We start from the raw sequence: 23,357 nt of genomic DNA, 5'->3' as shown, positions 1-23,357 counted from the left end.
TCATTAAAACTTTAACATCACTCAGGTTTTATTACTTTCTTGTTATTATTCCACACATTTATAAGTTTCATCTTTATTTTTAGTTGATTGCTGATTTATTTCATTTTCTAAATAATTTTGTTAGTAGATATAAAAGACATTGATATGTGTATATTTTATAACCAACCATTAAACTAAACTTTTATTGATACTAATAGTTCTCCAGTTGATTAGTTCCAAATAATAGTCATATATCTTCACTTTTTTATTTTGCTGCATTTTAGGGTAGCCAGGTAAAATAGAGAACTAAAAATTATTTGTTTAGTTAAACAGATTACTTTTTATTATGACTGTTTCCCATGCAATATTTTGGACCTACCAACATTAAAAAGAGATTTACTATGTATCCAAAATGCAAGTTTAACTAGAGGTCTTATATTTTGATTCACTAAATCTGTCAGGTCTGGTTGCATTTCTAGGATTACAACAGTTGTGCCAAATGATGATGATTGCAATGCTATACTACTTCTGGTTTCACTACAAATGACCAGTGTTATATCATATGTATTTTAATGGTTGCTGATTTTAGTTAATGAAGTTCAACAAGGGCATGAATCATTCACAAATTTGTAAGTCAATCCTAGCACATTGCCTGATATATAGTATATGCTTAATAAGTACTGAATAAGTTATTATTGTGCTTTATTGTTAGCAAAACTTAATAGGCAAAATCATGTTAATTGCATTGCCCTATTTTTTAAAAACCAAGATATTTAACTCAAGTGGCAATAAGAATGCATAATCAGATAAAAAATAACATTACAAGTTAATAACAATCAACAGATTAAGTTCCACTGCACGCAGTGGATATGCACCTATACTCCCAGCTCCTTGGGAGGCTGGGGCAGGAGGAGCCCTTGAGCCTAGAAGTAGTTAAAGACCAGCCTGGGCAATATAGTGAGAACTCTCACCATTAAAACAAAACAAAACAAAAAAAAAAGCATTTAGGTTTTGGAGCCATGTTGCCTAGGTTCACAGCTCAACTCGGTTTGTTTGTTTTTAAATGTTTGTTTGTTTTTTATTTGTTCTATTTATTTGTACACAACAGCAGAATGCATTTCAATTCATTGTACACAAATGGAGTGCAACATTTCAGTTCTCTGATTGTACACAGTATAGAGAAGCACCATTCGTGCAATCATACATGTAGTGATGTCCATCTCATTCCACCATCTTTCCTACCCTCATAACTTCTCCCCACACTTCCCTTTGCCCAATCCAAAGATCCTCCATTCTTCCCATGCCCCTTTATCATAGATCAGCACCCACTTATCAGAGTAAACATTCGGCCTTTAGTTTTTTAGGATCAGTTTAATTCACTTAGCATAATATTCTCCAACTCTATCCATTTACCTGAAAATGCCACAATTTAATTCTCTTTTAATGCTGATTAATATTCCATTGTGTATTTATACCACAGTTTCTTTATCCATTCATCTATTGATGGGCATATAGGTTGGTTCCACAGTTTAGCTATTGTGAATTCAGCTGCTATAAACATTGGTGTGGCTATGTCACTATAGTATGTTAATTGTAAATCCTTTGGGTGTAAACCAAGGAGTGGGATAGCTGGGTCAAATGGTGGTTTCATTCCAAGTTTTCTATCTGCTCAAGTACTAAACAGACAAAATTACATGAACTTAAAAGATTTAATGTACATCATCAGGTAGATCTAAAATTTTCAGACATAACTGAGATGTATGTAAAAGAAGAGCTACAAGCTGCCCTTAAGAAATTTACATCTTTTTTTGTTTGTTTGTTTTGGTGGTGGTGCTGGGGATTGAACCCAGGGCCTTGTGCATGCAAGGCAAGCACTCTACCAGTTGAGCTACATCCCTGGCCCCATCATTGTTACACAAAATTATATATAAGAGGTTGTGAGGGGAAAGGGGAAAAAAAAACAAGGGAGAGAATTGAATAACAGCAGATGGGGTAGAGAGGGAAGATGGGAGGGGAGGGGAGGGGGGACAGTAGGGGATAGGAAAGGTAGCAGAATACAACAGTCACTAATATGGCATTATGTAAAAATGTGGATGTGTAACCGATGTGATTCTGCAATTTGTATTTGGGGTAAAAATGGGAGTTCATAACCCACTTGAATCAAATGTATGGAAGATGATATGTTATGAGCTTTGTAATGTTTTGAACAACCAATAAATTTATAGACTTGCCCTCTTTAATAGTGAAATAGTTTTAAAATCAAATATTACATATACTATATAAAATTTATACAGAATATTATCATTATTATTATTACTTAGTTTTGGGATCTCTTATTTTTCCAAATGAATTTAATGATTGCTTTTTCTAGTTCTACAAAGAATGTCATTGGGATTTTAATAGGAATTGCATCAAATTTGTATAACAGTTCTGGTAGTATGGACATTTTAACAATATTGTTCTCACTATCCAAGAGCATGGGAGATCTTTCCATCTTCTAAGGATTTCTTCAATTTCCTTCTTTTAGTGTTCTAAAGTTTTCATTGTAGAGGTCTTTCAACTCTTTTGTTAAATTGATTCCCAAGTAGTTTATATTTTTGAGGCTATTTTTAACAGGATAGTTTTCCTAATTTTTCTTTCACTGGATTCATCACTGATATTTAGAAATGCATTTGACTTATGGGTATTGATTTTATATCCTGCTGCTTTACTGAATTCATTTATAAGTTCTAGAAATTTTCTGGTGGAATTTTTTGGAATATTCTAAATATAGAATCATGTTATAGTTTGAGTTCTTTTGATTTCTTTCTTTAGGGTTCTGTAGTTTTCGTTATAGAGATCTTTCACCTCTTTTGTTGATTCTCAAGTATTTTATTTATTTATTTATTTATTTTTTGAGGCTATTGAGAATGGGGTAGTTTTCCTCATTTCCATTTCTGTGGATTTGTCACTGATAATCAGAAATGCCTTGATTTATGGGTGTTGATATTATATCTTGCTACTTTGCTGAATTCATTTACTAGTTCTAGGAGTTTTCTGGTGGAAATTTTAGGGTCTTCCAGGTATAGAATCATATCATCACCAAATAGTGCCAATTTGAGTTCTTCTTTTCCTATGTGTATCCCTTCAATTTCTTTCATCTGTCTAATTGCTCTGGCCAGTGTTTCAAGGACTACGTTAAATAGAAGTGGTGAAAGAGGGCATCCCTGTCTTGTTCCAGTTTTTAGAGGGAATGCCTTCAATTTTTCTCCATTTAGAATGATGTTGGCCCAGGGCTTAGCATAGACAGCCTTTATGATGTTGAGATATGTTCCTGTTATCCCTAGTTTTTTTAGAGTTTTGAACATAAAGGGGTGCTGTATTTTGTCAAATGCTTTTTCTGCGTCTATTGAGATGATCATATGATTCTTATCTTTAAATCTATTGATGTGATGAGTTACATTTATTGATTTCCATATGTTGAACCAACCTTGCAATCTGGGATGAATCCTACTTCATCATGGTGCATGATCTTTTTGATATTCTTTTGTATTTGATTTACCAGAATTTTATTGAGAATTTTTGTATCTATGTTCAGTAGAGATATTGATCTGAAGTTTTCTTTTTTTGATGTGTCTTTGTCTAGTTTTGGAATCAGAGTGATATTGGCCTCATAGAATGAGTTTGGAAGTGCTTCCTCTTTTTCTATTTCCTGAAATAAATTGGAGAGTGTTGGTATTAGTTCTTCTTTAAAGGTCTTGCAGAACTCGGCTGTGTATTTATCTGGTTCTGGGCTTTTCTTGGTTAGTAGACTTTTGATGGCGTCTGCTATTTAGTCACTTGAAATTGATCTGTTTAAATTGTGTATATCATCCAGATTCAATCTGGGAAAATTATGATTCTAGAAATTTGTCGATGCCTTCAATATTTTCTATTTTATTGGAGTACAGATTTTCAAAATAATTTCTAATTATCTTCTGTATTTCTGTAATGTCTGTTGTGATATTGCCTTTTTTAAAAAATCACATATGATAGTGATTTTAGTTTTCTCTCTCTTTCTCTTCGTTAGAATGGCTACGGGTCTGTCAATTTTATTTATTTGTTCAAAGACCCAGCTTCTTGTTCTGTCAATTTTTTCAACTGTTTCTTTTGTTTCAATTTCATTGATTTCAGCTCTGATTTTAATTATTTCCTGTCTTCTGCTGCTTTAGTGTTGATTTGTTCTTCTTTTTCTAGGGCTTTGAGATGTAGTGTTAAGTCATTTATTTGTTGACTTTTTCTTCTTTTAAGGAATGAACTCCATGCAATGAACTTTCCTCTTAGAACTGCTTTCATAGTGTCCCAGAGATTTTGATATGTTGTATCTGTGTTCTCATTCACCTTTAAAAACTTTTAAATCTCCTCCTTGATGTCTTCTGTAACTCATTGTTCATTCAGTAGCATATTATTTAGACTCCAGGTGTTGGAGTGGATTTTTATTTTTTATTTTATCATTGATTTCTAATTTCATTCCATTATGATCTGACAGAATAGTATCTGACAGGGTAGTAACTCTACTTGTTTATATTTGCTAAGAGTTGCTTTGTGGCATAGTATATGGTCTATTTTAGAGAAGGATCCATGTGCTGCTGAGAAGAAAGTATTTTCTTTTGTTGAAGGTTGGAATTTCTATATATGTCAATTAAGTCTAAGTTATTGATTATATTATTGAGTTCTATAGTTTATTTCTTCAGCTTTTGTTTGAAAGATCTATCTAGTGATGAAAGAGGTATGTTAAAGGCATGCAAAATTGTTGTGTTGTGATCTATTTGACTCTTGAACTTGAGAAGAGTTTGTTTGATGAACATAGCTGCTCCGTTGTTTGGGGCATATATATTTATAACTGTTAAGTCTTATTGGTGTATGGTTCCCTTGAGTAGTATGTAGTATCCCTTTCTTTATCCTTTTTGATTGATTTTAGTTTGAACTCTACTTTATTTGATATGAGGCTGGAAACCCCTGCTTGCTTCTGCAGTCCATGTGATTAGTATGATTTTTCCCAACCCTTCACATTCAGTCTATGAATGTCTTTTTCTATGAGATGTGTCTCTTGAAGGCAGTATATTGTTTTTTTTTTTTAATCCAATCTGCTAGTCTATGTCTTTTGATTGGTGCGTTTAGGCCATTAACATTCAGGGTTATTATTGAGACATGATTTGTATTCCCAGCCATTTTTGTTTATATTTGGTATTTAATGTGACTTGGTTTCTCCTCTGATTAGATTTTCCTTTAGTGTGATCCCTCTCTCTGCTGATTTGCATCATTGTTTTTCATTTCCTCTTCTTGGAATATTTTGCTGAGGATGTTCTATAGCACAGGCTTTCTAGTTGTAAATTCTTTTAACTTTTGTTTATATCATAGAAGGTTTTTTATTTTATCCTTAAATCTAAAGCTTAGTTTTGCTGGATATAAGATTCTTGGTTGGCATTCATTTTCTTTCAGAGCTTGTTATATGTTGTTCTACAATCTCCTGTCTTTGAGGGTCTGCATTGAAAAATCTGCTGAGATACAAATTGGTCTCCTCCTATATGTGATCTGATTCCTCTTTATTGCGGCTTTTAAGATTCTATTCTTATTTTGTATGCTAGGCATTTTCATTATAACGTGCCTTGGTGTAGATCTGTTGTATTTTGTACATATGGTGTCCTGTGAGCCTCTTGTATCTGGTTTTCCAATTCGTTCTTCATGCTTGGGAAATTTTCTGATATTATCTCATTGAAGAGATTATGCATTCTTTGGTTCAAAACTCTGTGCCTTCCTCTATCCCAATAACTCTTATATTTGGTCTTTTGATGCTGTCCCATAATTCTTGGATGTTCTGTTCATTGTTTCTAACTCTCTTGACTGTGTGGTCAACTTTATTTTCCAGATTGTGTACTTAGTATTCTTTATTGTGTCTGTTGGTTACGCTTTTTTACTGAGTTTTTTATTTGATTAATTGTATCCTTCATTTCAAGGATTTCTGACTGTTTTTTTTTTTTTTCAGGGTCCTATCGCTCTCTTGAAGTAATCTTTTGCTACCTGTATTGCTCTCTTATCTCTTGTTGGAATGATCAATTTTTGCCTGTATTTGCTCATTTAGGTCATTTTTTAATTCACAGATCATTTTAATTATGAACCTTCTGAACTTCTTTTCTGATATTTTATAACTTTGCTGTGCATTGGTTCTGTTATTATAGTATCCTTGATGGTTTGGGGCACATTCCTCCCTTGTTTTTTTATGGTGTCTATGTGTCTTTCTTTCTTGCAGTGTGGATCTGAGATATTACAGTTTCTTCCCTTTATTCTTGTAGAACCCGTGCAGATTGTCTGTACCTTATCTTGATGTTGGGCTTCCAAAACCTACTGGTGTCTCTCAATGGATGCTACTGCATCCTGGGTCTGGGACCTGAGTAAGTTGGAGTGGGTGGACCTGGGCTGCTGGGCTCAGTAGTCTGCTGATAAGAAGGGGCCGTCCTGCACCAGAGGCTAGGCTCTGGCAGTGTCTTACCTGCCAGGGGAGGGATGAACGAGGCCTACTGATATCCTGGATCGGGTGTGGGCTGTTGTGAGCCTTCTGGGCTGGATGTCGGCTCCAGTAGTAGTCCACTGGTCAGAAGGGGCAGTCCTGCACCAGAGGCTAGGCTCTGGCAGTGTCTGTCCCTCTGGGTGAACCAGGCCTAGTGAAATCCTGGATCCTGCATGGGCTGTTATGAGCCGTCTCTGCAGATCATTTTTGTTATGTACATTCTGAACTCCTTCTCTGACATCTCATCGACTGTGCTGTCAATCAAATCTATTATTATGTTAGTTTGGTTGTTTCAGGCACTGTCTTTCCTTGTTTCTTCGTATTGTCTGTGTGTCTTCCTCTCTAGCAGTATGGAATTGTGATATTACAGTTTCTACTTTATAATCTTGTACTGACCCTGCAGGTTACCAAAACCTTACCTGCAGAAAGCTGGAAAATGGTCTTGTAGGTCTTGGCTGTTGTCACTAGATGGAAGCTGGCAGGGCAAGCCACCCAACACATTGGTAGATGGGGCCACAGTGTGAGTGGTTGCTTTCCTCCTACTGTGCAGCTCACCTGACTTCCTGCTTCTAGGGAAGTTTCCTCTGAGTCTCATATTGTACACTGTAGAAGGAGAACAACGGTAATGTCTACCTCATAGGGTTACTATGAGGATTAACTGGGAAAATTCATAAAGATAACCTAGCAGTGCCTGACACAGCATTTTGGTGCATAATACGTATCAGTAGTCATTATTATAGCTACTATATATTAGATTTGCAAGAGTTTAGCACTGTTCTATTTTACAGCTTATTTTAAATAATAACAGCATTCATTCTTAGTTTCTCTACTTCCGAAAATGAGAGGTTTTTCAGAAGTCTGTGAATTGGTAATAATTGTGGACATACAAAAGGTAAGCCAATGACCCTCAAATTGTGGTCCTGCCAGCAGCATGTGTGTTCCCAGGTGTGTTGATTTTCTGTTGCTGTTGTAATAAATCACTGTAAGTTTAGTGACTTAAAATAAAACAAATTCATTATCTTATAGATGCTGTAGGTCAGGAGTCTGGGCACAGCAGTGTTCTCTCTCAGAGTTTCAGGAAGCTGAAGTCAAGGTATCAGCATGGCTGCTCTCCTTTCTAGAACCTCTGCAGAGGCATCTACTGCCAAGCTCATTCTGATTATCAGAATTCAGTTCCATGTAGGACCAAGGTCCTAGTAAGAGCAGTGTGATTGCTCCTCATGCACCAAACCTCCCCAACCTCGCTTTCAGCTTCCTCTATCCTGCCTCTTCTGCTCTTAAATACCTGTGTGATTACACTGAGCCCACCCAGATAATTCCTATTTATTTAGTAAACTTAACTTCACCTGCAAAATCCTCTCATAGCAGTACCAAGGTTGATGTTTGATTGAAAAACCAAGGAATGGGATTCCTGGTGGGGCATCTTTAGAATTCTGAGAACTTTTGGAAATTCAAATTCTCTGGTTCTGTCCCTGACTTGTGGATTAGCAAATTTGAAGTGGAATGCAGCAATCTGTGTTTTAATGTGCCCTTCAGTTGATTCTGATTCATGCCCATTAAAGTTTGAGAACAACTGAGGTAAGTGGAAGGGTTAATGCATATGGTTTAATTTTGGAACTTCAAGTTAAGCTAAGTAAATGTGTTCTTAATTTTAAAAATAAATCTCTGCAAGGAACTCACTTCAATAAATTCTTTTATAATACTTGACATTAATTACATTACTATCAACTATTACTGATTTTAGTTTTATTCTGTGGTGATGGATCTTGGTTGGATTTTTAATTGATGCCTTTGAAAATCTTGTTTCCCCAAACAAAAGAGTGTTTTATAGGTACCTTCTGGATAGAGAGTCTAAGGGAAAAGTTCTTAATAAAGAGGATTTGTGTAATTGTGAACACATGAAGAAATCCACAAATGAGCTTGGGTCTCCTTTAACCCTGTATGGTTGGGGGAATTGGAGAAGAACATTCCAGGCACCCACTTATCTCTTATTCATTATTTGCCTCCTTGATTTATTCTTTTGTTTCTCATTGCTTCAGACTTCTAATTCTCAAATTATATGAGATTGTTGCAGAAGGCACTGGCGCAAAAGGAGGAGAGAAGACAAAAGCTTTTCTAGAATATAAGTCTGCAGAGTCAGTTTCCCAACTAGTCAAATTGCATGCACAAATGGTTTGCAAATGTAGGCCAGACAGGAATTATTTCCTGACTAAAACATTTTAAATAATTCCTTTTATCCTATATTACTATATGAAATGCTCTAAAGACATTTTTTAATGAGTGAAAAAAATAAAGTGGCAGAAAATCCCCTTGCAAATGAAATGACAAAAGATTGACACAGCTGCTCTAGCCCACAATACAATACATTGACCTAAGTTGTATGAATTGTCTTTCCCATTGTCTTTAAACTTGGAAGTGTGTAAAATCACTGCTATATGGTAAACCTGACATAGCAATCATGGAATTTTTTAAAATTTCATTTCACACACATTGAACAATCTATTAAAACTCCAGTGGGCTACAGGTGCATGATTGATTCCATTATTGTATCTTCCTCTATGTTCCCAGGTACTAGATCAAGTTTAAAAGCTATCACAATGCTGGCTTCCTTACTCCACAAATCTAATTGATCTAGTCAATCATAATATTTTATTTCATTTGTTTTTTAAAAATATTTCTTCGAAGTGTTAAATGGATGATGAAAATTGCTTAGACATGATGGAGGAGTGGGCTCCCTTTGATAAGTTTGTTTTTTTTAAATCCCCACTAAAGCAATTTCACTGTTAAATTTGTCACTTGAGGGGTGGATTCATTTAAAATAGTACAAAATGGTCTTTCTTGCTAACCTTTTCCTCTCCCTTGTGTGTTTCTGAAGCAGAAACAGTTACGATTCTATTTCAAGCCTTAAAAGAAGAAGAAGAAGAAGAAGAAGACATAAAAAGAGAAAGAGTCTCAACCTCAGCCCCTTGGCACTGAACCTGGTGCATCGCCCCAGCCCCCAGTCATTTACACAAGAGCATTGCCGCTAATGTGGCATGTCAGTAAATTGAGACTCTCAGAGTTAAGGGTTAATCAAAATAATTTAGGTGATAGCAGTTAACTCTCTGGAGAGTGAGTCCTGAGTCCTCATCAGGAGCTGGCTGCACATGAGAGGGGGGGAAAAGAAAAAAAAATGCTAAAGCCAGGGCTCTTTCTGTAGAAATCTCCAGGTCTCAGCTGGCGCACAGGCTCAATTATCGGCTTTTAGCTTAGTGGAAAGTCAAGTCCTCCCAAGCCCCTGCTGCTCCAGGCATTTTATTGGCTCATTAAATATAGGATTTTGTTTTTAGCCCCAGCCAAATGTGATGTGCTATCCAAACAGAAAGTATGATGAGAGCTGGAATAGGTGGCCCGGGCATTCTCTTCTCCCCTTCACTCTGCTGTCCTGGTCCCCACCACCCTCAGCCCCTATGCTCTTTACTACAGTCATAAGATTCCTACAGAAAGAAACAGCAAGAGGCCCCAGTGCAGGCACTGTTCTCAAGGGTGCCCATTTCAGCCCTTTACTCAGCAAGTGCGTTTCCAGTGGGACTGTGTTGGATGGAGTGTATCAGATATAATGCCTAATATCAAATCACTCAAAGAGTAGCAACAACAATGAAGAGACCCAGGGAACTTAAATATGATGACATAGACACTGGCTGAGCACACCAACAGGCATCAGGAGTCATCAATGGGCACAAGAAAAGTGGAAAGTTGCTTGATGAAAGTCCAGAGGAGTTTTTGCCTCCATAACCCATCTGAATGAAGGATGACTTATATATACCCTGGGGTGACCTCCTGTGTGACAAACTTTCAGCTCAGTTTGGAGTAGTGTCCTGGTTTATTCGTGTCCAGAGACCAATGTTTTCTAATAGTTACAATAAGCCCAATACAATGGAAGTGGGAAAGAATTCCTGGGTCCAGTTCCAGCAAGCCCCAGAGTGTCCTGCCTCTCTGTATCCACAGATTTTGTATTTCTCTTTTAGAACTAGGTTGGAAAAACTAAAGAAATATATTGTTAAGAAATTTGCCATATCATTTTCGATGCATACAAACCCACTAGATTACTTAAACTGATACAGCTGGTACAAATGATGAGGTAAAATCAAATGCACTCATGCCACTGTGAGCATTCTAAAGTAAATCATCCAAAAGAGGAAGCCCTAAGAGCCATCTGAGAATAGGTATTTGGACCCAAAATATGTTTCTACTGCTTGACTGAAAGAATTACACCTAGAGGAACTTATCTGCTGATAAATGAATCAAGGAAAATAATCATATACTGAATCTATGTAAAAAATCATTGAGTCCTTTGTGGACCCTGTGCTAAATACTTATCCCACAAAGATGAGTCTATGATTAGGGTACAAGGAGTTAAAAAAGAAAAGAGACCAGGCTGTGGGGAAGTCATATGCAAAAAAAAAAGAGAAGTTTAGACTTCACCTTGCATTTGATAAGGCATTGCTGCAAGACTTGGAGGCAGATCTATATTTTGAAAAGGTGGTTCTGTTACTGATGTGGATAGTGAGTTGGGTTGGGATAGGTTGAGCAGCAAGAGTGGTGGACAGCAAGACCAAAGGAGAATCTACAATAATTATCTGGATGAGAAATCACAAAAACTTGAACTAGGTGAGTGCTGGAGGGGAAAGAGAGAAGAGAAGGAATTTAAAATTTTGGATACAGCAAATGTTTCACCTTTTCAAGGGACTTTTCCTTGAAGACTTGGATTCTGCTGCATATGGCAGTATTTCCTGGAAGTGACTTTCTCCCAAACTTTCCATTTCCATTGAGGGATTCCTGTTCTGTGCCCATTGATACCATAAGTTAAATGATGTTTAGGTTTTCATTGGATTTTTCTCTCTCACTTAAGTATTATTGCCCTCAAACTGAATGGCCACTGAAGTCCTTTCACAATGATGAAGTTGATTCTGGATGGTGCTTATCTGAACCACTGCCAAATACTACACTCCATTCTTCAATATATCCAAATGATTTTCTTAGACTGCTTTCTGTCTCTTCTCACCTCTGTCATTAGCAATAGGTAGTATGGAATAAGTTTTTCATTGAAACATATTTCATAAGAAGTAATGTTTTTATTACTGCATATGTTAGGACAAGTAAGGAACCACAAAGCTGAGTGTGGGGGTTTTTGTGTCAGCTAGAAACAGTGACTCATTTCTGCACATCAGCTTTATAATACTGTACATTAAATTTTGATGCACAGTGTAATGAAATAATTCTTCTAAAGCAATTAGTTACAGTATGTGACTTAAAGTCATACAGGTATTAATTTTTTTTCTTCATTTAATAGTAATGAACCCTCCACTTCAGCTTATAAGAATTTCAGCTCATAATAGAATTTCACAATACATATATGAAAATAAGAGCAATGCAGATATCAAAAGGCAAATGCTAACAATTTTCTATACTACTATATGAAGAGCAAAACAAAATCACATAGAGATAACAATATCTTATTTGTATAAAGAAATTTACAAACAAAGTTTCTTAGGTATGTAACAAATTCTACAATTCTTAGAATGCTCCTTTATTTTTAGAATAGTAATAAAATTCTCAATTGTTTAAGGGAAATATTCATGCATTATTTTCAGGATAATGTGGCTTATATCGGCTAAAATTTTGGAGTCTTTTGCTGGCAATACAATTTCACATGCTGAGAGTGGCTAAGCATAAAGCAAAGTGATTTCTCAGTTGCTGTTGAGGTGTTTTTAGGTTTCCGCCCTGTAAACATGGATTTTCAGAGTGTTGTATTGTTTCTTTCTCCTTTTTTTAAACCTTTAAAGAACTTACATTATCTGTAAATTTTATGTTACTATGATACATGCAAATTGAAGCTTTTACCTCTGGTATAAAAACAAGGTTATCACCTATAATGAAAAAATGCAAGTGGGTTTTGACTACTTCATCATAGCACCAACATCAGTATAATATCTCCAATAATTTTTTTAAAAGGCCAGTTTTTCCTCATATTTCTTCCAGTAAGACAAGAATGTTTGAGGCAAGAATTCCTTGAGATGCAAACATTAATGAGAGTTGTTACTGTTAAGCACTTACTTCTGAAAATGTATAGTCTTCTAACCATCAGCAGAAGCACCACTGGGACTTTTTAGAAATACAGATGCTCAGGCCTGACCCAGGACCAAATGAACCAGAATCTGCCTTCTAACAAGAACGCCAGGTGACTTGGAAGTACATTAAAGTTTGAGCAGAACTATACTAGTTTGTGCATTGTCATTATCATTGCTTTTTGTGAAACAAAATTCATATTTCATTTTCCTTTAAACTTTTAAAATTATTCACATTACTATTACACTGCTTTTTAGCTAAATTACTGAAATATATACTTTTAATATTGCTGTTTTCTTATAGAATATTCATTTGTTTATTTTTTTAAATGACCCTCTTTTTGGAAACTAAACTTTTTTAGATTGAGAGATGAAAATACTAAAAGAATGGACTTTAAAGATAGTCTAGGAATAACATAAACTCCCAAATAAAAGATTTACTGAAAGGCAAAATTGACATGATCTAGTAAAATTGGATATAGGGGCAAGTGGAAAAGGAATTACTAAGAATAACTCTGGGATTTCTGGATCAGGAAAGAGGCTGGAAGCTGGAACCCATTATTCATCAATGGGACAAGTATGGTTTAGAGAGGGGAAAAAATATGAATTTGATATTGGACATGCTGATGCCTATGGATTTTCCAGCTGGAGATATCTAAAAGACAGCTGGATTCACTGGTTAGGCTCAGGAGATACGTCTGGGTTATTATGATGAAATAATACTGATGCAAGGTTCAGAGAAGACTCTTCCAACATCTGCAGGAAGGCTAGAATGTTCATCTGATCTCTACCCAATCCTGGCCTTTTAACAACATGAGCATGCCAATGTTCACATCTATAATGTCCATGCAATCCTGAGGTGTTTTAGTAAGATATAATGAATTCACCATAAAACCATATTATCTTTACTCTCCCGTGAAAAGGGCCCTCTAGGTCCGGTCTTATCAAGCCCACCTGGGGCAATTTCAGGAAGTCTGAACACAGTAGACTGGATCCAGGTAGAACAATATAGATCCTTGATGTTATTCTAAGTTTGGCTGAAGACAGGCCTTGTCCTCCAAATCCTCCAGCCTAAAATCAGAGGTAATCATAGTCGATTCACTGACATGTGCAAGATGGTATATTTCTCCTCATAACGTGTGCATCATGGTTTTCTATGAGACATTTCCTGACAACTTCATTATTCTAAAATAAATATTGACTTTAGACTAAAGTAGAAGTTAGCCCCAAAGGATATAAAGTCTGGAAAGCTGCAAGTGTAAAAAGAAGAAAATATATTAGGTAATGTCTCCCACAAGTATGAAATCATTACTTTCAAAGAGAATTAATTTTTTTTGCCTTTATTTATATTTTTGGTCTTAAAATCTGGCAGTCCAGCGAGTGAAGATATGCTTAAAATGTGATACATTAGTAAATTCAGATGACCTGTGAGAAACTGTCCATTGTGTATAAGTTTTGGAAATTTTTTTTTGAAAAGTTACGTAGTGTACAGTATCAATTTCAGAGCTCCAGTTTATTGGGATAATTTTTCTTTTATAGACAGCACTACCTCTAGATACCACAACTGCTGCAGGTGTGAAAGGAAAACTGCACTCATGCCCATTTCATAATGTTCCTTTAATTAAAGGGATATTTAAATTCTAAAAATAGAGAACCTTATTTAGGCAGGAAGCAAACAGTGCCTCTCTGGTGGTGGCTTGTGTTTTAGCTGAGTTTGGTTCTGTGGGGGCCTGACTCCTTTATTCCACTTGTGGGATACTTTCTCTTAGTCAGGGAAGAGGTACTTCAGAGTAAGCATGATTTCAATGTTAAAACAAGGAACTTTTATTTTGACCCTGTCTTGCCTCTAATACACAATACCCTCATCAAAATAAAAATTAATAAAAAGAAGTTGGTCAGTTACTATATGTCTTTTGCATAAATTTAAGAAAAATACTCAGTTTAGTCATTTTGCTAGGTAGCTTTTCAAATAAGTAAATTTCCATTTGTTTTGGTACCCAGAGTCAGTAAACATTTGTGGGAAGTACAAATAGGACCCCAATGCCGGTGGGTGGGTGGAACATTCAAAAGGTGGGAAGAACTCTATCATAGTAACACCAGCTGCTGGAGCAGCTCCTTCTCATTGCTGCTTTGATATAGAAGAAAAGTTTTCAGAGATCTCACATGCCTATTATTTCTTTGAGCTTCCTTCTCTATGCCAGGTGCAGCAAAATATGGTTTCAAAGAATAAATAGTCTTTGTCCATTAGCTGTGTTATTTCAAAGATGTCATTTTTGAGCTAAGCGGGTAATATTCTAGTTACTTCACATACAATAGGCAGGCTTTATTTTAGATCTTTCATGTCTATTATCTAATTTGATCTTCATACTGTTCCTAAGCTAGTGGAGTATCAGCTATGGAGATATCTATTATTATTTCTTAATTCTCACCCTCCGCATCATCACATTCCAGGAAAGAACAGATTCTCCTCCGACAAGAACCTGATGCACCAGGGCACCATCAATTAGACGAGAGGTAGACATTTGATACCAGGTAAATGTGTCAATTAAATTCCTATTTATAGGAATTTATAATTGGATACAGATAAAATATTAGAAGCAATGAATGAAGCCATGCTGGATCTATTGCAAGCCTTTAGAAAGACTGAAGAATGATGCAGGGACAAAGCTCAACTTGGCTCTAATAAAGACTGACTGACTCAGAATCCCCATTCTATTTCAATTCCTGGATTCACTTGCTTCTGAGGCTTACAACATTTCCTGTCCTTGGGGGTTCAAAAGATGCTCTGTATCTTTAAAATTATTCTCCCTTTCTGCTTAAATTACCTTGAGTGAAGGACTGTGAGTAGATTTTATGAACTGAGTAAAGCATGCAAACAACACATCATCTCTAAGAAAAGACCACTCTCCTAATTTTATTGATGAATAAATAGCGTTTAAGTAAATTTCCTAAAAATAAGATGGAACTGAAATGTATATGACTCCAAAGTCTGTGCTTTTCACCACGAGATAAGTCTAGATCTAAAAATGAAGATTCAAAACAATTGCTCATTAGACACAGACAAGCAGAGAGCATCCATGTTTTCATTCACATCATTAAGTCCAGGGAAGTGAGACTTCCTGCTCCGTGGCTGAGCTGGCCGTCTTTCAAGGACTCCAATTCTAATTACTTTTGCAGAACACCACATCTGTCTGCAGTCCGTTTGACCCATCTCCTCCCAAGTAAAATTTTCATTTTTTTTTCTTTTGGTCAATTTTCTATGCACAATTTATCATCGCTAGACCATCCTTAATGTTTATCTTGTGGACTGTTTCCCAGAAGAAGCTGACATACATGTTTCTCTTCCTAACTAGCCATAAACCCACAGTTACTCATAATTTCTCAACAGCTCAGCTTTAGGGTTTAGCTATTAGCCTTTCTTTATGGAGAGAGCAAGCTCACTTAAGTGATCCTGTTACCATTTCTGAGCTCTCTTGGCTCTTAGCCTGGGATGTGGAACCTCACCACTCTATCACCCTATATAACTGCTTGGCTCACACATATCTGGATTTGAGCCACTTTTTGATTCAATGATTATGTTTATGGCTTAGGGTAAGATGTTTTTATTGTAGTTCAAGCAAAAACCTATTGCTTTGCTATAAATCCATCAATTTTGGTTACTTCAGATTTGTTACACTCCTAACATTATGACCTCAACAAGGATTTGTAAAAATCATCTTGATGTCTTCCACTTTAACAAACACTGTCCCTAGTTTTTTATATTCTTTTGTGTTCTGTTTGTATACTTTGTAACAAACTTTTACTCAGAGCAGATGCTACTTTGTATTTAACTTTCTTCCACCTAACCTGTTGGGAGACACTTTTTCCTACTGCAAATTCTTTTCAATATAATTTGAGTGGCTGTATCCACCATACTAGATGTTAAACTTGTTAGTGTTTCTAGTTACTTCTTTAAACAGAAATGCTTTCACCTCAGAGCTGCCAAGGCTTTCAGGTGACAAGCTCATACTCACCCCCTCTTACCATGAATCATGAATGTTCACAAGCTTTGGTTCCCTGTAAACAAAAACCACACTGGCAGCAGGAAAGCTGATCCCAGAATATTACCAATTTTTATTTTGCCTGATAGGGGATCAATATGCACCCATCTCTTTCTTGGAAGTAATCTGACAGATTTTGAGAGTTGGGAATCACCAAGTTGACATTTTCTATACTGGTAGCCATACGGGTCAGTAGGGGACGTGCAGTCTAACTTGAAATTAGTGTTTTCTCTGGTCAGAGTTATACATGTCTATACTCTCACATTGTCTTCCCAAATGTCTTATGGAAAAAAAAAATCTTGTGTTGTAGTTTCTCTTTTCTGACCACAGGTAAGATTCAGAGGGACTTAGGGTCTTTCTGGCACTATTAGGGAATACCTTTCTGTTCTTCTCATTTGGGTCATCAGGCTTGTAGAAGATTTGTATGCCTCTTTTGACAGTGATTTAGGTCCAGAGCAATGTAAATCTGGGTAATAAAAACCTACAACATATTCTTAAAACACCTATGCATATATTTTTGACACAAATGAATTCATTTCCTTATCAAATACAAATACAATTTCTTATGAAAATGGAACCACACAGTTTAAAAAAAATTAAAAAGAGAGGTAAGAAAAAAGAGGTAATTTATGCTCCCTAACATGCTCAAACTTACTCTTTTTTTTTTCTTCAATTTTTTTAAGATGTTGATGAACCTTTATTTATATACAGTGCTGAGAATTGAACCCAGTGCCTCACACATGCTAGGCAAGTGCTCTACCACTGAGCTACCAAACCAGCCCCTATCCACTCTTATTTTAAGCGAAAACCTAGTTTAAAAAGCTACACAATTTGCTACTTTGTTATTCAGTTTCTAAAAGCAACAATGTATTCAGTTCACCTGGTATTAATATTTCTTGATTCTCCAAAAAACGTGTTTCTGATGAGCGTGATCCTTCTGGGCCACACTACATTCTGCTCTGGGCCTCTCCCTTCTGGAAAGTTCTCCATTCCATCTTCCTGAAGCAGCTTGAAGAAGCCTCTTCTCCTGCCTTTCCTCATGGCCACCATGAATTGTTTCTTGGCTTTGCAGCTAATATCAAGTGTAAAATGGCCACAATGATGTCAGTCTCAGCTGTTTCTGTGCTGCTTCTGAGCTCAAGACTAAGTGAATGACTCAGCCAGAATTAGTAACCTTACCATGAAAAGATCAGACTATTTTGAACCATAACCAACATAGATTTAATGCAGTCAACATATTTATCCAACACAAATTAAATATCGACATCCTCAACCTGTGTGCTAGGCAAAGAAGATTTTATGAAGGCGGGAACACTGTTTGCAAAGTTGACAGTTAGTCAAAGATACTAGTGACTCCTCCAAATTTAAACTCACTGGGATTCCTTGGACCTCATTCTCCTCAACTACTCAAGCATTTGATGTGGCTGTCCTATTATCCCTCCAATCCAGCCCTGGATTCTCTGACACCCACAATTCCAAGTTGGTGGTGTTCTCTTTTTTTCTCTTACTGTATACTCCCTTCACAGTATCTGCTTCCTCCAAATGTCTCAGAAGTTTTTGCAAGCCACACACCTACAGTTGTCTCCTACACATGACTTCTTGACTGTACTCAGGAGTTGCAAGTAATAGAAACCTAACATGAACTAGAATAAATTTTAAAGGATCCCAGGCAAGAATGAAGCTGAGCTAGGAACCCCTGAGATCAAGGACTCAGAACATCTAGGATTTTTAAGTTTTTTTTTTCTTCCTTTGTGTGTCTATTTTATTTTCCTCCATGCAGACCATCTTTAGTTTATATCTATTTTGTTCTAGGGAGCAGGAAGACTTGGCTGAAATGTCTTGGTCTGAATTCCAGATTTCTAATAGAGGATATCGGTTGGCTCAGCTTAGGCTTAGGTCTTGAATAAATCCATTTTGCCTGGTGGAATAGTCAAGGGAAGGAGGCAGAGTCTTACCTTGGACCAATCAACTACAACTAAGTGATCACAAGACAATGGTATCTGTCATGGTTTTAGAAATTAAATGTCCCCCCAAAGTTCTTGTGTTAAAGCAGGAGGTGAAATGATCTGTTGTGAGAGCCGTGACCTAATCATTCCATCCTAGTTTGAATGCACTGACTGGGAGATAACTGTAGCTCAGTGGGGCATGGCTAAGGAGATAGGTCCCTGGGACTATGTCCTGGAAGGGTGCATCTTTCCTGTGGCCTCTTTCTCTCTCCCTCTCTGCTTCCTGGCTGCCATGAGCAAAGTAGCACTCCTCTACCATGCCCTTCCGTCATGATGTTCTGTCCTACGTTGTGACCACAGCAATGGAGCTAACCATCTATGGACTGAGACCTCGGGACCATGAGCCAAAATGAATTTTTCTTCCTTTAAGTTGTTCTTGTTGGGTATCTTGGTCACAGTGTTAAAAAGCTAACTGATAAAGTGTCTCTAACCATCATCTCCAGACTTAACCTCCCATCTGAGCACATAAAGAATCTGCTGGATATGGTCACATGCTGCCACATCAAATTTAACAAGAGAGAAAATGATATTATCATTCCTCACACAAATAAGACATCTGCACCATTTGTGAACTCCATCCTTATTCTTTGTGAATAAACATTGCTATCATTCTCTCATCCTTGGCCAAAAATTGAACCATCCCATTTCATCTCTTTCTCTTTCTTTGGTATATAGCCATCAATTTGTAATAGTTAATATTTAATGAATATTTACTGTATGCCATTAAATGGTATGTATGCTATCTCATTTGATTTTCAAAACAAACCCCTGAGGGAGATACTATTGGTAAAGCCACTTTACAAAGGAAACTAAGCTAAAAAAATTAAGTAATTTACCCCAGCTCACACAAATGCTAAGTAGTGACACTAGAATGCAAATGTAAGTCTGTTCAACTTCAGATCCAAAGCTTTAGCAATCATACCATGCTATCTCATTGCTTCTTGAACATTTAGTTAATAGTCTTGATATCTCAGTCAATACAAATCCTTCCCCAATAACCATATACACCACTTAAACAGCCCAGGCACTGTCATTCCCTGACAGCCACTGAGATTTCTGATACTTCAATGATAATCTGCAGTCAAGTGTGAGAAACCCAAATTTTTTCAGGAGTTCCAGTGCTATGTTCCTTGATGGTGTTCTACTACAATCTCTAATAGTTTGTTCACTAGTTTAACTGCTTTTAAAATAATTTATTAGCTTCTTCTGTTTTCCAAGTCATTCATTCTTCTGTATCTTCTATATTTTTCACGACTCACCAGATACTTACAAAAATCTCAAAACATAAAATACTTCAGATGAATACAACTACTTATTGAATGTTTATGCTTGGTGTGACTACTTATTGTTGGCCAAGATTTTAGATACACTGAGACTATTCCTAGGAAAAACTTTCCCATAATATGCCTCAATTTTGACTCTGATGAACACAATTCCTTTGCCAGGGAACATTCGCCCTTGGAATGTTGATCTCCCTTCAGTCACAATCTTCTATTGGCCCTTGTTGAATTTCTACTGGTTATGTTTATAGTGATAGTAGGGGGACTTTAAAATGGCAATCAATGATCCTTGGCTCCTCTATTCACTCCTTTGTGGAATCTCTTTCTTCATATGTAGTCTGAACCTAGCAACTTGCTTCTACCCAGTAGAATACAGCAAAGGTGACATGACATCACGTTCATAATTAGGATTATGATGAAAGATTATGAAGTCTCTTGCTGGGAGACTATTTTGTTCTTGTCTTGTACACTTTGATAAAGCATGGTGACCTATTGGAGACACCTGTGTGGCAAGGAAATTAGCAAAAACAAAATCCTCCTAACCACTATGTAAGAGTGGAAACAAATCATCTCCAGTCAAGTCTTGAGACAACCCAAAAGTGTAGAATTCATCTCTGCCTGGATTTCTGATCACAGAAACTGTGGATAATATGTATTGAATTGTGACAAAATTTTGTGATAATCTGCTATTCAGAAATAGTTTAATAAAGTAACAGAATTTTTAAATTTATTTTTTATTAGTTCTGATCAGTTATACATGACAGCAGAAAGCCTTTCAGTTCATTGTACTTTTTATTACTCTGACTGTACACAATGTGGAGAGACAACACATGTGCAGTCATACATGTACCTAGGGCTCATCTCATTCCACCATCTTTCCTACTCCCATCCTCCAACCCCTTCACTCCCTCCCCTTGGCCCAATCAAAATTCTTCCATTCTCTCCACCTCACCTCCCCCATTATGGATCAGCATCCACTTATCAGAGAAAACTTTCAGCCTTTAGTTTTTTGGGATTGGCTTACTTTGATGAGCTTGATATTCTCCAACTCCATCCATTTACCTGCAAATGTCATAATTTTATTCTCTTTTAATGCTGAATAATATTCCATTCATCTGTTGGAGGGCATTTAGGTTGGTTCCACAGTTTAGCTATTGTGAATTGTGCAGCTATAAACATTGAAGTGGCTGCTTCACTGTAGTTGTTGTTTTTAAGTCCTTTGGGTATAGAACGAGGAGAGGGACAGCTGTGTCAAATGGTGGTTCCATTCCAAGTTTTCAAAGGAATCTTCACACTGCTTTCCAGATTGGCTGCACTAATTTGCAGTCCCACCAGCAATGTATGAATGTGCCTTTTCCCCCACATCCTCACCAACACTTATTGTTATTTGTATTTTTGATAACAGCCATTCTGACTGGAATGAGTTAAAATCTTAGAGTTGTTTGATTTGCATTCCTCTAATTACTAGAGATATTGAATTTTTTTTCATATGTTTATTGATTGATTGTGTATCTTCTTCTGAGAAGTGTCTGTTCCACTCCTTAGTTCATTTATTGATTGGATTGTTTGAGGCATAACAATATCAGACCTTAAACTATACTACAAAGCCATAGTAACAAAAACAGCATGGTATTGGCACTAAAATAGACATGTAGACCAATGGTACAGAATAGAAGACACAGAGACAAACCCACATAAATATTAGACAAAAGCACCAAAAACATACATTGGAGAAAAGCTAGCCTTTTCAACAAATGGTTCTGGGAAAACTGGAAATCCATATGCAGAAAAATGAAATTAAACCTCTCTTTCCATATACAAAATTCAACTCAAGGACCTATGAATTAGTCCAGAGGAAAAAGTAGGCCCAAATCTTCATCACACTGGATCAGGCCTTGACTTCCTTAACAAGATCCTAAAGTGCAAGAAATAAAATTAAGAATCAATAAATGGGATGGATTCAAACTAAAAAGCTTCTTCTCAGCAGAAACAATCAATGTGGTAAAGAGGGAGCCTACATTTTGGGAGAAATTTTTTGCTATATGCATGTGAGATAGAACACTAATTTCCAGGATATATAAAGTAACAAATTTTTAAAAATCTCACAAATATAATCATGTATTTGACTGTTTGGGGGCAAATTATTTTAACAATGGTTTACCTCTTATATGAATCAATCAATAAGCTATTCTTGTTCATCCTGAGTGTTAGGAAGAGGAGACAAATGCAAACCTGAGGCTATTCTTCCTTGAACACTCCAATGTTGGAGACTAAGCAGCAAGTACACTCCCAACATAATTATGGAACAGTTCAGTTTAAAGGGTCATTTCATCATCATTAACTCATGTGAGATTTTCAATGTAACTTCTTTCCAAGGTCACACAACTGACATTCTTAAGACCACTAATTTCTTAATGTATTTTTTTTCTCGCCTAAATGCCACAATCTAAAAATTTTAAATTCAAAACTTAAACATATAGCATATTTCTTTAGAGGATTAATGAGAACAGAATAAGGGGAAATTCTCTTTATGAGCTGAAATGATTGCAGAATTAATCCCAAAGAGAATGCAAATAAGACTGTCAAATAGGGCTGCGGCTGTAGCTCAGTGGCAGAGCACTTGCCTATCACGTGTGAGGCACTGGCTTCTATCCTCAGCACCACATAAAAATAAACAAATAAAATAAAGGCATAATTTCCATCTGTAACTACAAAAAAATTTAAAAGGACTGTCAAATAACCTGTTATCTGTTGTATCAAAGATATTAAAATTATTGACTCCTTCTTACGATGCTGTGACAACTTTGGTTTTAATAACAATGTTCTCTATGGTGATAAAGAACAAAGGGTCACTCACTACCTGATGATGATGGTAAGTATCATATTCCTATTTTAAAAGATCATAGGAAGATAATTGAATGCATTTTCTTGGGGACAGAATTTTTACACTAATCTTATCATCAAATATTTCTGTTCTGTATAAGCAACAGTCAACTTTCTGTTTGTGAAGAAAATAAAGATTCATTGTTTCTCTCTTTTTTTTCCCCAGAAGCAGCACTTTAAGCCACACATAAGGGTGTACCACAGAAACTGTCAAGTACAAAACTGTTTGTGAATGAAGTTATCTATTTTAGGGGGGGGGGGGAAGATCGAGAAAACAAATTCCATATGCATATTAAAAGTGCTCTCTATCTCCAAGAAGTAAACAATACTCTAACTTGAAATTACATTTTAAAATTACTTACTCTTTTTGTATGAGCATATGTGAAGTATATAGTCAAATTTACTTAATATAGTCATCAATAAATAATTCTTTGTCATGGTCACTGCAAGGACCCAACCCAATACCAAATTTGAATACTCCTCCCATAGTATGTTCCTTGTAATACATTGCAGGAAACTTTCGTGGAATGGACAAA

At 36.3% G+C, this 23,357-nt stretch overlaps 1 non-coding gene across 1 annotated transcript; it reads right to left on the bottom strand.

Annotated features, from left to right (window-relative positions):
- Positions 1-1,804: 1,804 nt before the first annotated feature.
- Trnaa-ugc (transfer RNA alanine (anticodon UGC)) lies at positions 1,805-1,876 on the bottom strand. Its single transcript has one exon. It is a non-coding gene; the product is annotated as a tRNA-Ala (tRNA).
- Positions 1,877-23,357: the final 21,481 nt, after the last annotated feature.

Source organism: Callospermophilus lateralis, chromosome 8 (genome assembly GCF_048772815.1).
Source record: "Callospermophilus lateralis isolate mCalLat2 chromosome 8, mCalLat2.hap1, whole genome shotgun sequence".
Taxonomy (NCBI): Eukaryota; Metazoa; Chordata; class Mammalia; order Rodentia; family Sciuridae; genus Callospermophilus; species Callospermophilus lateralis.
This window is presented reverse-complemented; position numbering and strand designations above follow the sequence as displayed.